Source organism: Acromyrmex echinatior, chromosome 13, assembly GCF_024713525.1.
Source record: "Acromyrmex echinatior isolate Ae372 chromosome 13, ASM2471352v2, whole genome shotgun sequence".
NCBI lineage: Eukaryota > Metazoa > Arthropoda > Insecta > Hymenoptera > Formicidae > Acromyrmex > Acromyrmex echinatior.
Genome location: NC_141864.1, coordinates 6702863 through 6726991, shown reverse-complemented (window position 1 = coordinate 6726991; position 24129 = coordinate 6702863). Strand labels below are relative to the sequence as shown.

The window sequence follows — 24129 nt, the reverse complement described above, 5'->3', positions numbered from 1 at the left end:
GCGAGATGGCCGTTATCATTTCACAACTCAGGGAGATATATTTATCAGATTTGTTCTCGAATTTTTACGAGCATTCGATATTTGACTCACCTGTGATCAAATTCGTGTGCCTTAACGATTCGCACGAAAGTACTATGCATAAAGGAATCGCTGTAATATCAAACCATGGCAGCATCATGAAAAATTAAACGTCTTCGACGTCTGTTGTTCTCGGGGATTGAGAGAATCTTGGATTTTACTTCTTTCCGACAATCAAATTTTAATCCCTCTACAGAAACCGAAGAGGCACACAATCCGTAGAGACACAGAATACAAAATCACATCCGAGATATCTCTCTCGAATTTTCCATCTTTAATGCATTTTCTGCCGATAGTTTATAACGAAACAAGTATCTCGCGAAGCCGTTTATCATTTTATATGATGGTACATGATGTGGCACGTGAACACGTAAAAGATATACACGGAAATCTCTCTTTTTCCAGAAAAAATATTTCTTTCTATTTTGAATTCTCGTCTTCCTCTCCGCACGGCTACGTGCTCGCGTTTTACGCACATACCAATTTCTCACGCGATCCAGCTCCGAATATTGAACAGATTTACTCACGTAAAACTCCAAATTTTTCGCGACACACATTTTTTTAAGCACATTTTTCAAGTGTTTTTTGATGATTTTTTTAGACCTTAAAAATACGCTATTTTAAATATTTAGAAAAAAAATCTATAATGACAAGATTACAAATTAAAGAATCCAATAGCTCGAACAGAAATTATCTATAATATAGTTAAGAATAAAAAAACGACACGATTAAAATAAAAAAATAAAGAATTTTTTTAAATCCTTTTCCTTTTTGAGTATAAAAAAACAATATTTAATTTTTTGTTCTGATTAAAAGTAAATATGAACAAATTTATTAAAAGATTAAAAAATTGATTTTTTTTTTCGAAAGCACATTTTCTAAATTGGTGTTTGTAATTAAAGGATTATCCCCAATCAATTTCAAATTCTGCTAAAATCTAAAATAGTCATTTTATCCTTATTTAGATTTTTTGCATTGCATCTCTCGTATCATTACATTTTCGATATCATTAACTTTACACTCAAAAAGTTCCAAAGAGTTGTTCAAATCTTATATAAATAGAAAAATATTTTTAGAAATCTTTTCATTAAACAATTTTTTACATTACCAGTTTCTTTATTGCCTTACACGAAAGAAATCTCTTAAGTAATGTATAATTCACAGTTTTAATAAGTGCTCGCAAAATGAACGAAAATTCAGTCAGAAGAGAATATATATTGACACCAAAACCGCAATTCTCCTACGTTAGAACTCATTTGATCGTCGATGAAGGTTTATGGCGACGCGATTCTTGGGGAGGCATTCGGCACGTATATTCAACAGATCTTTATTGTCGGCGAGGTCATATTCGCCATCGAGATAAATCGTAGCTTGCAGCCAGCCGGCTTTCTTAGATGCACGCGATTGGCCGTCCACCGACATTGCTGAAGTGGAATAAATAGCATCGCGACGCCCGCGCCGTGCGTAAATGAGATGGATATTAAGTCACGAACAAGCGTTTATTTTTCACTCCCGAGTGAATATTAAAACCCATAATCTTGGCATTTAAACATCCTAAACATTTTTTAATTAAAATCTCTCAATCGCGTTCGTGTTGACGTTACATACACAATTTTTATCTAAATTTATCTAAATTTTCGTAGAGAGGAATTAATAATATATTATAACAATATTGTAAAAAATAAGGATCTAATCATAAAACTAGTAAAGAGAAAATATAATTAATAAAAAATTTATATATAAATATATATGATGATAAAAAAGTTTATGTGATAAAGTTTTGTTTAACAAATTATTATCAAGCTGATATTATTTGTCATTGCTTTGACATTAAATGGCATTGAAGACATCATTTTGACATCAAAATGACAAAAAATAAAGTCAGGTTGCTACTTGAATAGTAAAATATATTTAAAAACAATTCTGAAGAGTTATCTTATTAAATATCAAAAAAGACTCTGCAAAAAGTTTTTATTGATTGATAAACTGAAAATTTATTGACTACCAGAAATAATTTATCCGTGGAACAATGCGTCATCATTGATATATTTCCAAAACGCTTTAGACCTTATATTAAAGCTAAAAGTGGCTTTGAATCTTAATTACTTAATTTTGGTCATTTCAATAAGATATAACTAACAGTTATTTGTTTTGTAAATATACATTACATAATGACTTGATTAACATTTTGGCTAAATTTGTTTGGCATTCTGTATATAAATACAAATTCCCAAATAAAAGTATCGTGTTTATCTCGAGCTCTCTACTAATTAGAATGAAATATAATAGATTTTTTTGTGAAGTAAAAATAATCGTTTAAAGTCTAAGGGAACTCATATGAGACATGTGAATGAAGGAAACATTTAACAAACCGTTCCGATCAAACATAAGATCAAGCATTTCCAACAATGCGGCAACGTTTCCCACAACTTCGACGTTTCGAAGTTCCAATGGAATTCTCAGCGTCGCTTTTGGTGATCCTTGATGCATACACTTCGATTTTGCCCTTTTCTCTCCCCTTTCTCGCCCTCACTACTTCAGCAGCATGGAAAAGCGATATACCACACTATATCCCACACGTGCTATTGTCGCTCTTGAATATCGTTGAAATCGCAAGAGCGTTTAGGTAAAAAATTGCGGCGAAAGGGAGAGTGTAAAGAAGAGAGAGAGAGAGAAGAGGAAGAGCTTTATCTTTCTCGCGACGGGATCTCATCGTTCGCGGGATATGGACCGTAGAACAGATGGGTGCCTCTCGACGCGAGGATAGAAGAAATGTTATCCTCCCAGAAATTATTCCCTAGCTCATTCCTTTCCCATTCGTTACCCCCTACCGACACCGGAACCATCTCTTCCGCCGTTCAGACGATTCTGCGCCAAAAAGACGGTCCGTCTGCACGAATCTTCCGCGCCTTCCTTTCATCCGGTCTGATAAATTCTTACAACGGAGAGATGATGATGACGCGTTAAGAAAAGAAAAATTTTCACACAGCTATCCGATCAGCAATGTAGTGCTGTGTATTTTGAATGGAATATTTCATCTCGATCTCGCGCAGAATTCGCTTCCGAGGAAAACTTCCGGAAGTGATATTCGCGTAATGATCAAATTATCAAAACATAAAAAGGCTAAAGAGCCAAGCTTGTTTGTTCGTGCTACAGTATGTTTATTGTGGAATAACAATTAAATATATATAAACGTTTCGACTTTTTTACATCAGATCATTAGTGTAATAAAATTATCGCTACAGTTTACATTTCAAAAGTTTCGTATAAAGACCGAGATTATATATTAAAACTCTTGTACTCCGAACGCAAAAAATTGTCATAATTAGAGCGAATTTTCTATAGAGACCTTATATTTTTATAAATAATGATCAATATTAATGAAAATCTAAATTTAAAAAAAAATACCAATACATGTAGAAGATGAATTCAATGAAATGGCGACTCATTAAGGAATTTATACAGACAAAAATGAGTCAGGTATTAGTAAATAACCGAAGATGCTTAATAAATTTAATGAAACGATTTTATGCTCATAATAAAATTCAGTGACTTTTATAAATATCTTTGCTATATCTAGCTATTTCATTTGGAATGAGAATCGATTTGTTTCAATTGTCAAGCGTTAATAATTTATAGATGAACTTTTATTTTCGGCGAAATTCAGACGAAAAAGTTTTGATTGTTTAGAAGTTCGCACGTTACATCACTTCTATAATTAGACTGCTGGTTCAGTGTGATGAAAAGAGATGAATCTGATTCCGAGCTGTTCTTGTTTTAGTTCAAGTATGTGTCCTATGTATCACGTAACTATATATTATGTGAAAACAGTGATTGTCCATGTGAATTATACGTGTGACAATACGTGAACTTAAACACGGAGCTGCCTTCAAACATGGAAGTGAAGTCGGTAGTCTAGGAGTCCGTGATTATCACACCATGTCTTGATACATCATTAATGCTAGCAAACAGTGGTTTAATAGGTATTAGTAATGTATCAAGAGAGAATCTTAACTTGCAAATTTCTAAATTTTGAAGAAAATAATCGTGAAAGCTGCAAAAGTAACAGTATCTTTAATTTTAGCACTTTAATTATTTTATATTGTTACATTAAATGTATTATAGATTACTGTATCATAGATTAATATTCGTAATACTTCTTTGCAGAATACATTTTAGTAAAAATATCTGTTTTCTTGCTCTCTCATATCTAAGACAAGCGTGGTATAAAAATTCACCTCCGCTCCAAGCCAGACATTTCCATAATTCTCCATGGCGAATACCGGAAACGGGAATGGCTGATCATTTGTTCAGCACATATGGATAGCGTATTTCTGCATCTATGTTCTGTGCTTTATTTTTCATATATTATATAAGAAGAAAGTTAATCGATTGTAAATCGGACAGATTATACAATCATGATGCTCTAAATCTCAGATTACAATTAATCAATATTATCTTACAATTGCAAATAGATATTCAACGTTGATTTTATTATACAAAAATTCTGTAATTACAATTTTCCAATTAATAAAACATTATGTACTGTTAGATAAATCTATTAGAAAATCTGAGAATATTGAATAAAAATAAATAATAAATCCTAGGATTACTTGTAATGTTTAATAGAATAGTTTAATAGAAAAGTTTATGTTTAATAAATAGAATGTTTAATAAATAGAAAAAATATGGATAATATTTTAGTATCAGCAATTTTAGATGTGAATATAAAAGAATTATATCACTTATCCTGATGATCATGATCTCGCAAACTTATATGATCTTATCGTGCCGTTAGGCGACTTGATTATTGTCTCTCTTGATCATCCCTTCTCTAAAACAAACGCCCACCAACACAGCGCAGTCCGACGTTTCGGTTGATTTAAAGCCCCTAATCTCGGGGTAGAAACAACCCCCGCGGCCGGTCGCAGACATCCGTAGAAGCGGTACAACATCGGCGCGGAGTAACAGAGACATGCAAGCGCAAGAGGGAAAGGTTAGAGAAACAGGGGTAGTAACTGAGGGCTTGAGCCGAATGGCTGACCATCGCCCAAACATTTCGAATCGATCTTTGCCATTGCAGTGAAGTAGGTAATTCGGCTAATTCATAATACTAAGAATAATTTACAGATTATAAAAATTAAAAATGTTCCTCACTGTTACAGTATTTTTGACAGATTTTTCTAGCAGTTTAGACTTAAGTTTAGTTTCAATTTTTTATCTGAGATGATAATATTATTTAATTAACTGATTTCTGTAAGAATAAAAATTAAATATTTATTGCAAAGATTTTCTTTTAAAATCTTTAGAAGATGCTTAAGAAAAATTTCTTCCGCTACTCGCACATTTCTAAGAAAAATTCTAGCAATACTGATGACGACGATCCCATTTCGCGGTAATATGACTTCTTCGTCTGTCTGAGCTTTAATCTTATCAGTCCTGAATGATGACCTGTGGTACTATGTAGTAGTGCACGAAACTACGTAAAGACACGAGGCTTCCCGCGAGAGGTGAGAGGAATAGCGAGCTTTTTCTTTCACACCAGTCTGAAAATGGCCATTAGATGGAGGAAAACTGGAAATTATTGAAGTGATATTGGAAACCGATAAGGACGCAGACGAGAATTGCTCGAAATGGACGCTTAGATATGTGTTAGGCCGTACGTGATAAAGATGAGAGGTGAAGGGAGGAGAGGGGCAGTTAGCAAGCGAAATTTTCGTTAGCGCGATTTCGCTCGGGATCCAATAAAGCTACCTGCGATACGTAGAACAGGCTTCGTAAATGGTGTCGAGGATATTTATAGAATGAAATATAGAACGATGCATACGCAATTATCGATTTTTGAAATTAAGTAGTGGGCCGTAAGCTGTTAAATGTGTGCGATATGACTTTAATACCAATTTAATTTACGCTCTTTGAAAAGTATTGATAAACACATAAATGTGTTTTGGGATTAATCGCAGCTAAACTACACGGAAAGGACAGATTTGCTAAAATATCTAAAAATTGAACTGAATACAGATCTGAACATAATTTTGCTGGATCGTAATAATTGTGTAGGACGCTAAAACCGATTGCTAAAATATAAAGAAGCAAAAAAGTCAAATTTGATATAACGTGATAAATAATGCGTGAAGAAAATAATAAATAATTAATTAAGATAAAAAAAACAATTGTATAATCTTAATTAGAACGTTTTGACTCTTCTTGAAGTTACTTATATTGACAATTAAAATTAAGGTGTTATTAACATTCACTTAATATGAACTCAAAAATGAAAGATCCTTATTAGAGGAATGTTGTTAAAAATATATGGTTACAAGGTTTGGAATGTTTTTCAGATATTTAAAATTATAAAATTATAAAATTATAAAATCATTCTTTCCGTATACTTAAGATGAGCTTTCATTTTCATTCTTTTTACTTCAATCTTCATTCATCACATATTATTATATTTCAAAAATGAATAACAAATCTTTAAAAAATGCAATCTTTTTTTGGGGTGTTATAAAAAAACGAACATGCGAACAAGTTGCGAGATCTGCTGCACAAAATTATAAATAGAAGCAACTATGAATAGAAGCATAATAAAGATCGGTTTGCAAGAACATCACTGATGAGGACCTTCGCAGTTCGCCGGATTTAGAAGCCTGGGCAAATCGCGGAATTGCTTGCGCTCAATAAATGTAATTAACCCCGGTCGCTCGTTGAACGAGTCTCAGTGTCGTCGACCATGCATCTCTCGCCGTGAGGACGAATATTCATAAAGCCCGTGTATAACGCCAAGAGCCTGAATTAAGATCACGGTTGAGCGCCGTATTTGCGCTGGCCAAATATAATAAGACACGCGGTTCTCATTCTTCGACTGGCAGTCGTGTATGATATGGACGAGTCGAGGTTCAGTACGTCTCCTTGAAATCGACAAGAAAGTTATGTGGGAAGCATGCTGGAATAAAACGAACCGAGCGAACGCAACTGCATCACAATCTTAGAGAATAGGAAAGTCACTTTATTAGAACGATTGCTGGACTTTATTAATGTATATATAAATTGTATATAATATTATATATAGTAAGATATTAAATTGACGGGATATTAAAACGCGCAATAATTTGTCGCAGAAAGTCACCTTGTCTCTAGATATGCTACAAAATGTACATTTATTGTGATTTTTATAAAGAAAATATGGTTCTTTGATATAATTATTTCATATACGATTAAATTATTACACGAAATATTCTTGTCATAATATAAATGTATCGCAATTAATGAATTGTCACAGAAAGACGGAAACCAATAATTGTGCGATAATATCGTTAGTAATTTTATCGTAATAATTTCTGTAGGCGATCCATGTGACAGTAAAGATATACGTAATTGCTTCTTTCACGTAAAATCTTCTGGTAAATTTTCCTTTCTGCTATCATAACATCCGAACGGCGAAGTATTTACTTTATTTCGACATCCTTTTGAATCACGACATCCTTTTAATCGTAATTAATTGTTTCTAAATACAGTTCGACGGAAAAATTGTCGACATTCCGTTGCAGAGCGGCGCACGAAAAGTGCTGCGCTCTTCAGTTTTACCGTCATGCTTCTTTTGCTCAATTAGCCCCGAGGTCTGACTGTGCTGGCGGTTGGTTCCATCGTTTTCCAGCTGGCGAAATCGACGAGAGAAGCAGAACGTTTTCCACTGGCAAGATCAGACATATCCCGAGTTTCACCGAGGTGCTTACGTCCTCGTTGGCACTAAGCTTCGCAGTTAACGCGGCAAAAAGACGCTTAGAAAAAAATATAAAGGGAGAGAGAAGTTCTAAGGAGAAAGAGAGGGAGGAGAAGGGAAGAAAAAGTGAGAAAAGAGAAGGAGGAACTGATTGTAAGAAAAAAGGCGACAGAGTTAGAACTCTAGATTTATGAGAGTATAGTGCATTTCTTTTATTTGAAAATGCCGACAATCGCGTTTTCTTATTGGTTGTTTTTCCTACTTTTGGATCTAACTGATCCATCGTCCAATGAGTGCTTAGCAATTTTTTAATATGATATGGTTATTGAGTAAAAACACAGCAGTCGTTTGCACAGCTCTTATAAATCTAGAGCTCTAGTCAGAATCGCGGCAAAATTCTCAAGTAGTAACGTTCAATCTGTGGTCAGACATAAATGGACTAGGACATAGGTCGGGAAGGAGGAGGGCGAAAGACCGCATTGTTCGTTACGAAACAAAAGGATCGGTCGTGGTTCGACGATTATTCGCCGTTTACTAGACCGACCGGCATAAAGGGACGGCAAGGGACATTCGAAGCGAAACGAGAAAGAGGAAGATAGGAAAAAAGACAGATATCCGGGAGAATAAAGCAAACGCGGCTTGGCCGATTGCCGGAACAAAAGAGCGTTAAACGGAAAAGCTGCAGTAAAGGTACAGGTGAAGTGTAGGAGAGGCGAAAGAAAAAAGAATGGGAAAAAGAGAAGTTGGCCAGAGAGAAGAATAAGGATAAAAAGTAGGCGCGAGCTCGGAATAGCTAATAATTAATTGATGAAAAGTTCGATGGAGACGGTAGGAGAAAAAACTAAAGCAAAGAGACGTGAATGGCGCGGAATATGGCGGATACAAAATGAAGCTTCTTAGTCAAGTTCTAGCAGCGTTATAACGCTCCATAATTCCGCACTCGTACAGCGTTGATCCATGATCTCATAAACTTTTCTTTTTTATTAAATTTTTTTCATAAAAAATTGCGTTTATAATTTTTCATTTATGTAGAGAGAAAAATTATATTACAAATCTATTTTGTTTCTCTGTAAAATACATTATTGCTGCAACATTGATCGTAATAACAGACTCGTAATTGAATCGCGGTAGCTTTGATGCGTTAATTATCTCCTAAAAATGATTAAAGAGAGGTCGTGTATTATGAAGAAACATGACAGGATCTATCTGATATTAAGTGATGAGAGTGCTGTACGATTGCATCGTAAACAACATACGAGTGGCGTAAAGCGAGAAGAGCGCTTTCATAACTTGCTGCCAGGCGTATGCGTCAATAGATAACAACAAAAATGAAGTTCCTCCGTGAAAAAGATGGTGCGCTAAGGTACGGCTTGGCACAGCGCCATTGTGTCCCCAACGAGCATCTTTATATGGCGGAAAAGTTGGCAGAATAATGCACTTCCTTTGGGTGAACGTCCGGTTTCGCTTTACTACACGTTGAAAAAGTCGCAGGAAGCGAACCGTGTTGTACTCGTGGAATTACGCCGCAGAAATTTCGTCAAAGAGCACAAGCGAGAGAAGAAACTTGTATTGTGGATTCAAGTATCCATATCGTAAATTCGCAGTCTGCTCTTCTATTCGCATACGAAAATACGTACATCATAGAAAAGCATCCGGAAAAGTATATGATATTGATGCAAAGTAATTAGAATTTTGACAATTTGTTTTGCCATTCAAAACTTCAATTTGCGAATAAACAATGATCATTTAAAATAATGATTTAAATTTGAATAACAAATATAGTTTAAATAGATATCTATAGGTATTTATAGGTATCTTTGATTAATTTTTTACCGTTTAATTCAAATACACAGACAAGTCGTTTTAAAAATAATTTATATTTTATATATTTAATTTTACATAAACGTTTGCACTATAATTATTTATAGGACAAAATTTATATTACTTATATTCTTTATGCGTTATTTATTGTCAAATAAACGTTAAAGAATTCATACTCACTTAATTGCTTCAGCTTATTTGGTGGGTTACTTCGAAAAATAACTCCAATTGTATTTACGAATATCAAGTCTAAAAGTTACTCCAAAGTAAAATTGCCTCATTCTCTCGAAATTCTGAAAACATATTCTGTATGCAGCTATGAAGAATAAAACTGCATTTGCAACGAGCGGCATCACTTCCCGGCCAACGATACAAGGTCAACAGACGTGCGAGCTAGTTAAGTCTAAGAGAACCCCTGCCTTTATTATATTTAGCGAGCGCAAACAATCGTTCCTGCAATCTATGAAGCCGGCACGTGGTAGTGCAAGCAGCTAATGCTACTTCCAAAGTGACTCCATTATTGCAGTCGAATATATTATACAAACATGGCCGCCGCTGGTTAAGACCTACACCAGGCGCCCGGCCGCTCTTGGGTTCTATACCACCCCGGTACCAAACTCACCCCCGCGCCTTTATGCATTAGTGATGAAGTGCTTCCTAACCTGAAATTGTCTTTCTCACCGAGACAGGCGCCGGCACGCCTGACTATCCACGGAACAACCTTTGTTCTCGACTGCGAGCACGGATGTCGCCTTCATTTCTCGCTATTTTCAGTCACTTGGGACGGACGAAGGAGAATAATTTAGCATGACGTATCAGCAGCTGGATATCCCGACTACACATTTTTCTCCTTATTTAATATTACATTTCTTGCGTCAATTGAATTACGAAGAAGAAACGCAATGACTGCTATATGAATTCTCGGAATGATTGCTAAAAATGTGAAAAAAAAATAAATTATAAAGCAAAATAATTGAAATGAAAGCAAGTTTTAATTCATTAGATTTGTTATGCGTCACTGTTCACGTTACACTAAATAAGATTGAATGTGGTTAATACAAAAGACTTTTGCTTAATTTCATTTTATCTTATTTATTTAAATAAGATATTTAAGACACAATTTTAATACAATCATTTAATTTAAATAAATGTAACTAAAGTTTATCACAGATGATAGCTCCTCATTTTTCGTCGTATTATTAATTTGAAAGGTATCACCTTAATTTTATTTTATTTTATTTCAATAAACACAATTTTAATGCAATAATTTGATTTAAACAAATTCAATTAAAATTCAGAACGTTTCGAATCTTTCGTCGTATGTATACATAATCCTCTCACTCTATTGTAAAAATCATTTTATCTTTCACGAAGAATCTTATTTTCTGAAAGGAAAGATCAACGTGAAGAGGGAATAATCATTCTTTCAATCGCACATTAATGTCGAATTCCCTGGTGAATTTTGCATCGACCTAATCTCGATCGAGTCTAATCGAACAAGAATTTAGAAGTAGCGAAGGAATCAGAAATAGGCAGCCTTCATCAAGAAGGCAGCCCAGCGAAAGGCAAAGAGGGAGCAAAATTATTTTTTTAATATCCAAGATATCAGGACGAACAGATACGCAAGAGAAGTCGAGTGCTCCATGATGAAGGAGAAAGAAATGATGTTATTCAGGGAACCGTAACTGGCCAGAGAGAAAAAAATAGATAGATAGAAAAAAAACGAGGTGAAATTAATTTTAGGAAAGAAAAACAAGCAATATATTAGTTCATTTGAATATCGCATGAACCGATTCCGCTTCTCAGCTGTGAAAAAGAGTTGGGAGGTTCTATGCTTGTTGCCTCTTAGAATATCGTGTCGCCGCGATAATATTCTTCCGGATGAATAATTTTATTTCTATCTGCCTGGGATATATTAGTTCTTCCGGATCCGCGGTTCGGCAACTTATATCCTCCATCACGTTTGAACTTTGCATACACATCCTTCTCCACTTTCTTCTCTTCCACCCCCCAGTCTTCTTCTTTTGCATCGTTATATTGAACGTGCTTTTGCGCCCTTATCGTAAAGGAACTTTTACGAGCCCATTCGCCGTAAGAATTTTTTGCCAACTTTATACGCACGTATGTGAAATTTTATATATATAGGTTACTATAGCGTCCATTATTTCTCTCGTCAATTGTATACCTACCTCGCGCTTGTATGTGCGTGTCGCCGTATATTATTCGAATACGATTTATAAGAGAAAGCTCCGACATATCATTACATGATAGCGTGCACGACGTGTGGCACGGTGTGCGTCTATTTCACGAATTGCTCCGTAACGTGACGGCGAGAAATGGGTTTTTCTGTCGCTTTCGGCAAAATAAATATCTAGAAATGCATGTTGACAAATTGGAGGCACTATCTTGTACACACAAATTCGTAGCATAACAACTTTTGTTGCTGCTGTATTTATAATGATTATCGAATCACGTGCACATTCATAGAAAAGATTTCCGGATGTGATTTACTTTTTGATTTATCCTATTACTTTTTGATCTATCATAAAATAGAATCAATGTAGAGACATATTTATTATTAACAAAGAAATATTTTGCTTTTAAAAATTCTTAAATCTAGAATGAAATAATCTTGGTTTCGTGAAAATATTTAAAAAACCGTATAAACTTATATATGTTACTCTTGTGTCTCAAGATAATAAATCAATTTTATAATATTTCATTCGAAAGAGAAGAGTAATAATTATTGATGTTATCTTAATACATTATTTTAATTTTACATTTAATAAAGTTGGGATTGCATTTAACAAAGATTGAGTATGCATAAAAAATATTATTTGTTTCGTTATCAGAAATCTTTTCTGAGAAAGAAAAGTTGTCACGTCGATTTATTATTTCAGAACCTGCAAATTCATTTGGCATTCGGATTATGTCATGCAAATAAATTTGCAATCGTTAACGCGTTTGAATCTCTTAAAAACATTTGCTAAAAATAAAGACGTAATTGGTATTCGCCAACAAAATAGTTGCTTCGTCTTCCTTGACTTTAGATGAAAAAGGAGCAATGCACGCAAGCTGCAGGAAAGTAATTACGGTTGTAGAATTCTCTCTGATTTTATCTACACGGTGTCCGAAATCCCAATTTATGTTCTTTTTATCCAGGAATTGGGGGGGCGATGCTCGTTGCTATCGATGTCGTGATCAGAAAAAATTCAAGGAAGATACATTCTAAGAAGAGAAACAATTATCCACATCGAATCATGAAGAGAAGATCCCTCTACGATATTTAGGATTCGCAAACTATACATTATATGAAAAATATATGATATTCTTTACACAAAGCTTTAATAATTGCACTTAATATCTTCATAATATATTATTATTATTTAATATATTATTTCCATTATATTATTTCCATTTAATGTATTATTTTCATAATCAGAAATAATTTCAAAATGTTTATTAAATCTTTTAATTGCTTATCCATTGTCCTGATTTTATATCGTTTGTTTATTATATTATACTTGTATTTACCAATTGTATTTTCTCCATTTCGATGCTCATACTATTCATTAGGGAAAATGTATAACAAGATTTAATACTCGACCATTTCCACCGATTTCCCTTGCTATTCGCATTGTACTTGCGTTAACTTTAATTTTTCTTTCCACGCCATAGGTAAAACGGTGAAAACTGCTGGGAATCGAAGGCGAGTAGTATGTACAAAGGCTCGTGTGCGTTTGTGCGGAAGGTAAACGTACAACTTTAATACCGTCGGACAATTTAATGGCTCTCTTTCTCCTTACTTTTGTCCGCCGTGGGAGGATATTACCAGCGTGGTAAGCAGGAGTTGCAACGAAAAAGCAATTCGAAATGAAAGGAAACGGCAGGGCGGGACGGCGCCGGCGAAGCCCCGAGAAGAAACGACTTTATCCGCCGTCACAAAGAATAATTACTTCGAATGTTGAAAAGCTTTCGTAACGCTGCGAATACACAAAGCCACGTCAGAGATGGAGGGGTAAGGGGATGAGAGGGGGAGGGGGGAGAAGGTAGAGGAAAGAGGGATGTGAAGGAGGCCGAGTCAAGTAGCAAGTCATTCGCTTATCTTTCCGACCGTTGAAAAATGTAACGTGCCGCTTGACTTGCCGCGAAAGTGCCGGTTCTCGTGTAAAACCAGCGTAAGCCGCCCCGTCATACCTCGCAGACCTTTCGCCGCGCGCCTGCCGGTATCGACGTATAAAATGCATGCGCGACGAAAATGGGAAAATACTGAATACCGCTCGCCGTAAGTCGTCTCATACAGAAAACATTACGGGATACGTATGTATGTGTATATATATATATATATATATATTTGTGTGTGTGTGTGTGTGTGTGTGTGTGTGTGTGTGTGTGTGTGTGGTGTGTGTGTGTGATGTGTATATCTCCAGTAAAATAGAAACCTGTATATCATTCACGAGCTTTTCCTACCCGTTCTCTTTATGTCTGATTTATTCCCGGCGATCTGAACGCTTGTTCGCCTTTAGCGAAATAGCGGGATATATTTACGAGCACGAGACAGAGAGATGAATTTTTTGAATGTAAGCGGTCGCTTGTCTCGCATTTTTGGTCTATGACGATCTATGATAGCATTTTCCTATCGAAAGGGTTTTTACAGTGCTGCCGTCCAGTCATCGGACCAAAAAAAGTGAAATAGCGGCTGCTTTTTAACGGAAAAAATGATAAAAAATAACTTTTCGAGCAGTAAAATAATAACCAAAAATAATACCTTTTATTAAATTTTCAGAATAATTACGATCGTAGCCTTAAATTATTTGAACAAAAAGAAACATTTACTCTTATTCTCACTGATCTATCTTTGGATAGCCAAATATATAGTAATGTTATTATTATTTAGATAAAATCCAACACTTTTTCATCAGATAATAAAAAATAGATAACATTTTTAAAAATGCAATAAAAAAACAAATAACCTATCGAAAAGGCTTTTGCAACGCTGGCAGTCATCGGACCAAAAAAAATGAAATAGTGGTTGTTTTTTTTCATGGAAAAAGTAACAAAAAGTAACCTTTCAGAAATTAAAATAATAATAAAAAAATAATACCTTTTATCAAATTTTCGAAGTAATTAAAACCACAGCTTAATTATTTAACAAAAAGAAAATATTTACTTTCATTTTCACTATGTTCATTTTTCGATAGCTTAACAAAAGGATAAATACATTCATCAGATAATAAAAAAAGATCAAATTTTAAAAATACAAAAAATCACAAAAATAGGTTCTTCGAATATACAAAAAATATTTCTAGTTTTTGAAAGTAATGTCTTTTCATTTTACATCTATCTGAAACTTAAAAGCGACAAACTTAACAATAGATTAGCACCTAATCAGAAGTAGTGAATGAGTAGCGATCAGATGAAACCATAAAAACATGGATATAAAATATTTATGTTTTACAAACTTCATATTCTTTCAGGAAAAAAAGAGGTGATTATAGTGACTTATTTTATGGATTTTTTATCAAAAAAAGGTGACTGGATTGCAGCGCTGGCTTTCAAGATGAAATACAGATATCCAGAATAATTGGCGAATTTATCGAAAAGAGACTCTCGAGTAACGTTAAATTTTAACGTGTAATCTCGGCATGAGCGGAATATACGTGGAAAATTATGAGTGCGATTATACAGTGTATAGCGCGGTAAACGAGATGAAATGGAATCATTATTTTCCTGATTCCTACGCGCGGACTTTTTCCTAGGGAAAACGCGATTTCCCTTTCAAATAGTCGCGCGCTTCGGACCGGCGCGGCGCGTATTATTCCGGCCGCGTGAATGGATGGAAATTGCCAAAAATAGCCGGAAACGGATGTGCACGGGTGGCTGCCTCACCGAAGCGGAAGGGATGTGACGGGCGCGGGAAAGGAGGGCCCATTACAGTAGTTGCGAGAACTGACTCCAGTTTCGAATTATTGTACCGATGTTCGATCAATGAATGGAAAATGGACGGATGTGTGAAACCGTGGTTCTTCGTAATGCCCTAGCGAGTAGACAGCTGTCATATCATCGGTCGGGATTATTAATAATCGTATCGATCACGGTATTTCATGCTGCTGAACCCCTGCATTTCTCGGATATTTTTCAAAATCGGAGATAATTTTAAAGCAATTTACTCGATCAAAGCTCGAGGCAACGCTCGAGGCAACACTCGGTGTTTAATATTTAATAATATGGAAAGAAAAACAATTTGTTTTTTTTTCTATATTTTACATATCGACATAATTTTGAATATTAATATAATATTCAATATGGTCTTTGGAATAAAGATGCTATCTTGAAAGGCGGAAAGCTTTTATCTCGAAATCTCTTAAAAACTTTTCATCTTTATGTATCCCGCGACCTAGCTCTCTACATTATATAATGAAACTCTGCAACGCCATAACCATAATTATCTAAAATTCCGGCGAGCGACACGGAACATTAAATAATAATCGCGCCCATCTTGCATAACTCCCAGGGGTCGCGCGGCATCAAACCACTGAGTGCCGGACTATTCCCATGGCAGAGCCGGGTCGCATTACAAACGCGGAAGTTGTGAAATAATTCGTCACGCTCGGACATGTACAATGATACCTGATCCGCGTATGGTGGAGTACAAGTGAAAGCTCCGGATCGCGGGCCGAAAAGTTTTTAAATAATTACAGAGAGGCGCGGGATTGGCGGATGCAATCGGCGGTGGCAGTGTGAAGTGAAGCAACGAAAAAAGGGAGAAGGATAACGGTGAAGGGTTGCAATTGAGTCGGATAGCAGTCCGGTCGTCCCTTTTCCCCTAGCCCTATTCTCGCACCCCTTTTGGCTCTCACCCTCTCCCCTTTCGCCGTGTTCGTCCCCGCACATTTCCCATCCTCGTTCCTCCCTGAGGGCATTAATGGGAAAAGTTTGCTTTTATCTTTTAAATGCCTGGCAACACTACTAATTTCTAACTTCGGGCGTTACTTGTACCTACTCCAACGATCTCGAGTGTACCGGCACGACCAGTAACGCAGTCACTACTTTCTCCCCGACCGATAGAAAATCACCGCCATTCGTTCTATCCGCGCGCGGGATCTAATGGGGCGGCTTGGAAAAAAAAAGAAGAACAGAGAGACGGTAGGAAATGAGAGAAAAAAAAAGGGGTGGAAGGGAAAAGAGCCATCGGCGCATTTCTCGATGCACTCGCCTTCGATCGGACACCGCCTCATTTCAAATCGGCGAATCGAGACGTATTTTATTTAAAAGTTAGTGAGTAAGAAAAGTACTGTAAGAAGTTTGCCAATTTAACATTATCGGATATTCTCTTTTTTTTCGCAGAATCCACTGCGTGTCAGTTGCATTTGAATGAAGGTCTTACTGTCCGTACTTGAACAATGATGTAAGTTTAAATTCTGTTTTTGCATCTCTTACCTTCTCTCGTTAGAGCAAAATTAACTTAAACTTTTCTTTATACGTAAAACACAATATTTTATAATAAAAAATATCAAAATATATCATTACTTCACTTTTTCAATTTCATTTTCATTTTTTTTTTTTTGAGACAATCCTGTAATATAAAAACGTGTGAAACATTACATAAAAATTACGAGTTTGGAGATCAGTTTAATTTTCTCTCGGATTAATATATGATGTCAGCGACATGTTAAGCTTGGAATGTAAAATATTTTAAAAATATATTAATAAATAACGTATGTAGAGCGCTTTTTTTAAATCAGAATAAAATCGCCAGAGATTTTAAATATAAGTGAATCTCTGTTATATGCAATTTATAATCGCTTTATATTAATATGTAAGTAATCAAAAAAAGGTTTCATTGAAGCATCTAAAAATTTAGCTAGATATAGATTAAAAAATAATCTTGGACTATATCAAAATAATTAGGTAGACCGCTCAAGCTGTACTTAGAAAAATATTTTGTTGTTCTAATAAAAAATTGATTGGAATGATCAAGTTTTGATTAGAACACAATTTAAAAAAAAAAGTAAATAAAATTGTCGTTAGTCACACAACAAAATAAATGGTACGTACCAAACATTTCTGTTAGTTATTGTTAGAATGTCAAAACTTTTGTAGCAATCATGCTAATCATGCTAATCATGCTTTAACTTTCTACATACCTAATTATTTTGACGGTTCAACGAAATTATTTTCAGATATTTATCTAGGTTTTTAGATAAGCAAAATCGTTCTTTCCGTGTATTTATTTATACAGAATTTTTTCCTTAATTAATCTTTAGAGGCTATACTAGCCGAGGACAATAACGGAGAAAATGCGAGAGAGTCGCCATTAAGATGCTAAATCTCGTCTAGCCGGATCAAAACCGTCACGCTCGAATGCCGCGAAGGGCTCCCGGGAAAATGAAAGAACTACACAAGCGCGCCTCTATCTTCTCGGCGATAAAACGGATTTTATGTCGCGTTTAAAATAAGCCGTGGGACTGGTCGCGCGAAGGAGCAACGCCACTCGAGGTAATTATACTCCGCTATCTCCCGTGCGAATCGTTAAGGTTGTACGTAAGTCTAAATAAATTGAATAAGAGCAGAAGGCACTCCAGTTAATTAAGAATACATTATCCGCGCGCGCAGTTACATCGCGTTCTGTGCACGTATTTCCATCGCTATCGTGGAATTCACGATGATGTGTGAAATTGCATATGTGCGAAACTGACACCACCTCTCGCGTCTGCGAGTTCCACGTTCGGAATTATTATTTTGCACTTTGCATTTTGTTTTTTCGACTACGCGCAATTTCTGTGATGAAAATATTATTCAGTCGTTCCTTTTTTTTTTATAAAACACATAAATATTCATAAAATAGAATTATGCCATGTAACGATTTAGGGCCAAATCCTCTCACTTTCGTATCTCATATTTCCTCTTTTCCAATTTGAACGCTAATCTTGTATAATGATATAATAATATATAATTTCTTCTTCGTTTCGTCCATTAATTGTAAAATATGCGCTTGGAATATAACTACAAAGTAATTTGTAGTAAGCGGATTATGCGATATACAATAATTTTAATACCATTAATTTCACGGTTGTTAATTTTATAGCTCGTTATGGTCAACAGTTTCATCGAAGTATAAACATAATATCAATTTGCTTCGTTTATTTACCGTGAATTGTGCTAACCCGATAAATCGATCATTAAGCAAAGCTCAAGGCGCTGAAGCACGATCAACGCGGATCAAGAGAATTACAAGTTCAAAGGGATTCAAAGCCTGATGAAAGTAAAATACAGGAAGCCGTTTTCTTTTCTTCAGTTTCTTAACGGAACAATTAAGTCGGTTTTCACATTGCATTTAAAATAAACTGTCAGACCGGCCGCGAAGGAACAACGTTCCAACGTACATCAATTACAACGGCGTATCACCACCGCCCCCGTTAATTAATCCTCCCTCGTTTCTTCTCTTCCCCTTTCCCGCGGAAACCTTCTTGCAAGATATATCAAGAGAGCACCGAGAGAATTGGAGGATATACGAGATGATCCTCTGACGACGAGCTCGGATTCCACCGCGATTATTGGTCTCCTCGCGCATGATTAATTAACTCGCGCCGTGCGACTGCATGTCTGTCTTACCGACCTCGTCTTTCCGATGTATGTATATATATATATATATATATATATATATATATATATATAATAGTATGTACACATAGTAATACAAGTATATATGTATATTATTCATATACGCGTGCATACACTTGGCACATCTAAGATATCGCGACACGAAAGATTTTATTTGAAAACCAAATGCTAAAAACCACAAACTCGTTTAATATATGAAAGGACGGTTTTGTTAAAATATCTAAAAATTTATTTAGATACAGATCTGAAAATAATTTTCTTGGATTAAAATGATTATGTAGAGACGCTCAAACTGGTTACTAAAATGTCAAAACTTTTTGCAGTATCATTCAGCATGCTTGAGATTTTTATGTAATTATTTTGATGGCTACAAAATTAAATCATAAAGCCAAAGAGAGTTCCCAATGGGAAGGGACCTCCCTAAATTTTAAAAAACAAAAGTAATAATTAAAACCACTTAAAGAAATTATACTTAATAAATATTCAGAAGAAATTAATTTTAGAAAAGAAGAAAGAATTGGAGGCAAAAGTTTTTAGAAAGATTTTCTGAGAATTCAAAACGGCTAGTGTTATAAATTTAAGTTTATCCAGTTTGAGAAATCAGTTTACATAATTTTAAGAGAAAGTAAATTAGTAAGTTAAATATATGTGATTTTAATCTGCTATAGTAATAAATTGAGAATAATAATATAAAACAAAATAAGTCCAATAATTCTTACCACTCGATTATCTTTCCTTCCTCCAGATTCAAAATGGTTTATAACTTAAACTATTAGACACTTTTGCAAAATTGTTTCTTTACAATGTATTAATAATATTAATGTAAGTAACAATCGATGCAGCGTTTCTGGAATGCAAGATTTAGAATCGAAAATAAAGGCTGAGCCAGAGTAGCATACATTTAAATATATATCACATTGCGAGGATGATAATCGAAGTTAACTATTAAAGCTGGTTATTAAAAGGAGTTAATGTGCAATAATTAGTTTGAGATGTTTTGCGCGCGATATACAGAACTATAAAGCACAATGAATCGAATATAGTCCACGTAAATCTCAATTCGATCAAATCGAAATTATATCTTACGTTTAATAATTAATTGTATTTTCCAAATAATATCACACACGAAATGTAATTAAAGTTAATAAAAGTTAATACACATATACTGTTAAAGCAGATTATTAAAATATATTAATAAGTGATAATAATTACAGATAGTGACAGTGTTTTGAGAAAGTCTCGTCGCCGGAAGTGCACTCTGAGCAAATGTAATAAATTTGTGCTCACCATAACAGATTACGCGGAGTGTAATTAGGGTTAACCCAGCCGTCCCGTCGTACAACATTGCTAATCCTAGTGGAAGGAACCGCGATTGGTCGGCCGTTTCGTGTCGCGGCGAGCCGGCAGATAAAGCTGTCCGGAAGTAGTTTAAGCCAGCCACGGACGTAACTACATCTGGACCCATTAGGACCGGAGATACAGCTCGTTACAAGACAACGAGCTTTCGACCCTGGACCCTCTGCCGGATGCTAATGGTAATCAGGAATCGTCGAAGGGTAAGTCAAACCGCGCTGGTATCAGGATACGAGGTTTGATCTCGTCCACGAGATAAGATAAAGTGACTTTCTCTCTCCACGAGGATAATACAAATAAATGGTGGTTACTTGATGTATGAAATTGAATCTATAGCGATACGAGAAATCTCACATAGAAATAAATTCTATCTGAAATCTAATTAAATTTAAATTCTCAATCCATTTTTTTTTTTAAGAATAGATTCTGATCAGAAAATCTATGAAGATTCAAATCAAAGTGCAATATATTCTAAAAAATATCGTTGTGGATTTAACGCTTCTAAATTTAAAATCCATGAAATGTTTATATAATTCTAACTGTGTTGGTGTTAATACCAACACAACAAGAATTATATAGACTATTTTTTGCAGTGTAGATTTTATCAGTAAACTCATTAAATAGTGTGAATAATGAAGACAAATAAAGTCATTTCTGATTATATCTAAACGAAAACTAACAATAAATATATAAAAGATTTAATTTAAAAATAGATTTCACAAATGATATCACGATATACCTGTTTGAATCAGATTTGCTTATTCTGATTGGGATCTACACTGTATCTGACAGAGAGAAAGATTTAGAGACAAATTTCTATGCCAAGTACAGAAAATTCTTCCTGTGATAACGTTGAGAAATAATACAAGACGCAAAATGGCGAAGGCGTGAAATCCATAATGACAAATCCTGATAATACTCCGCAGGAGCGTCGTTTCTAAACGTTTCTGGCACAAAGGGAGATTAAGGAAGCCGGTTACATTGATGGAATATCGTATACATCGCGTGTCTGTGCACCTCCCTGTAACATTTCGCGTTGATTAATTCAACTTCCATACTGCAGAACTGTTCGCGTGAATTGACGCTTCTTGGTGGGAGTATCTTCGGTAATGCAATACGCGGCGGTGATGCGACGCTATAAATCGACACATTCGATCGTGCGTTTTAATCTCCGTTGAAAAAAAAAATAGAAAGAAACATCCATAAATAACCGTGCTTTCTCTCGTTGTACTCAATCGAGCGCAATGTATCATTGCGAGTTCTCGACGGGACTCTTACGAGCGTGCGAACGTTACGAGGGACGTTCGTTGATCTATGCAAATTAGTAGCGGTGAATGCAGCCGACTCGCAGCTATACCATATCAGGCTTAACGTGCATTAACATACGTAAGACCCGCCGCGCAACATTATAAAGTCTAATATATGTAAGAGGGAGGGGGTGGTCTGGCGCGTGCCGCGCACGCCGCGTACAACTTTGCCGACTTGCTTAACTTCGGTGTTAGTATAGTTTGACCAAATGGCACTACCGTGCCGCTAAATGATAATTGATATGCAAATGATCGATAACGCGAGAGCCTTTGTACACCTTTCTTTCGTAATTGTGCGGATCCCCGCTTCCTTTTTTCTGCTTAAAATATACGAGTTTCTGTAATTCTATAATAAGAATTTATTTCGACATAGCGCTTACAATGAGAGAGATGATACATTAAATATTTTATGATAAAATACTTTTAGCATACTTGTGGAAAAATCGATGACGAGTTAAATTTGTGAAGTCTACATTTTAAAAAGTATGGATGTAAATTTAAATTATATGTAATTCTTATCGTATGTTAATATTAACACCTACATGGTAAATGGATTAAAATCTTTTAAATGGATTAAAAATCCTTGGTGTTAATTTATATTAACACCAATACGGTGAGAATTATACAGATACCGTATGGTGCCAAATCTAGACCCATATTTTAAAGTGTATATATTTTCGTGTGTAGCGCAGTAAATGCACTTCTAAGGTGCGCTACGTCATTACGATCTTAGATCATTGGTGATAAAAAATTTCAGAACGAGATCTAAAGTAACAGTATTTCTGCTTGCGCTTAAAGTGCTCTAATTTCCATCAGGTACAAGTCACCGAGCCATAGTTCCATTGTCGAGAACGAGCTAATCATATTCACGCGCGCTATCTGATTACGGCACTACACTGTGTCGCCGTCATAAAGCGAAGCTACGTCTACTTCAAAATCTAGCATGCATAATGCATCGTATGCATGCGGCAAACAAGAGAGACTGGGGAATAAACGCGAACAAAAACACGTTATTCTCTTGCTGTGCGCTTTCTCTCTCTCTCTCTCTCTCTCTCTCTCTCTCTCTCTCTCTCTCTCCCCCCCTCTCTCTCTCTCTCGTAGTCAGTTAATCATTGGATGGTGGAGAAATCTCGTTTGGAAATGACCTGTTCTCAAAAGAGAGTCCCTACATATGGAAATAAAAGGAAAAGCTCGAGCATGACGTCGCCACTGCGTCAGCACGTACCGCGATACTTTTTAATATCACTTCTGTTATCCTTTGACGGATTCCAATCCATCTGTAGCTTCACGCTTCCATCCCTGAAAAGCTGATAGATCTCAGCAATGTTTAAAGTTCAGTGCATTCGTGTCATTGGTGCACACGCTATAATGATGAATAGATTACAGTTTTAAAAGCACTCGCCTCTCTGACGGTTTACACTTTCGTAGCTGTAAAAAGTAATTTATCATATCTTTTCCTTCTCGTAAAAAATGATAATGCAAAATACTTATCTTGCAAAAAGTTTTCAAACTGTTTTTCAAAGTAAAAACACTTCAATAATGTTAAAATATTTTATCTGTAGACACACACATATGTAATATTACGTATACATTAATATTTATAGTCTAAATTTTTTAATAAAGATTATCAAGAATCTCTACAACATATTTTTTATATGGCTTTTTTCGCTTATTTGTATTATTCATATATTTTTTGATTTACTTACAAAAATATACGGTATTGTTCGTTAACTAAAATAAAATAAAATGAATATTTAAATTATTATGTAATATATATATATATATATATATATATATATATATATATATATATAGAATTTGAATGCATAAGAGATAAATTTTCTCACAAATAACAACTTAAGATATCCATTTCAGATAGCTTTTTACAATGATAATATAAATTGCAAAATGCGAGCCGTAATTCAAAACGTCTTTAAAAAAGGAACAAACGTAAAGAAAATGTGAAAAGAAAGGAAATTTAAGGAAGTACTTTCTTCGGGATTAATGCTACATAGGATTCCTTTTATATCTTTCCTAGAATAACGTAGACGTAATAGATATTAAAATCACAAATATTACGAGCATTTTTCGAAGAACTATTAAAACTTAAATTATATAATAAATCTCTAAATATACAGATTTTTATTGAAATAATTCATTAATATAATTTCTTATCTTTATTTGTCACTTATTGCATTAACTCAAATAATAATTCAACTAACT

General features: G+C 34.9%; 1 protein-coding gene and 1 long non-coding RNA gene across 7 annotated transcripts in view; one reads left to right on the top strand and one right to left on the bottom strand.

Annotated features, from left to right (window-relative positions):
- Positions 1-19246, top strand: part of LOC147907551 (uncharacterized) — a 35357-nt gene extending 16111 nt beyond the window's left edge. Inside the window, exon 3 of the long non-coding RNA XR_015547163.1 lies at positions 16970-19246. This is a non-coding gene — a long non-coding RNA (uncharacterized LOC147907551). The remainder of the gene's footprint in view (positions 1-16969) is intronic.
- The window catches only part of LOC105150915 (agrin), a 717341-nt gene that overhangs the window by 449053 nt on the left and 244159 nt on the right, over positions 1-24129 (bottom strand). The gene's annotated exons all lie outside the window — the stretch shown is intronic.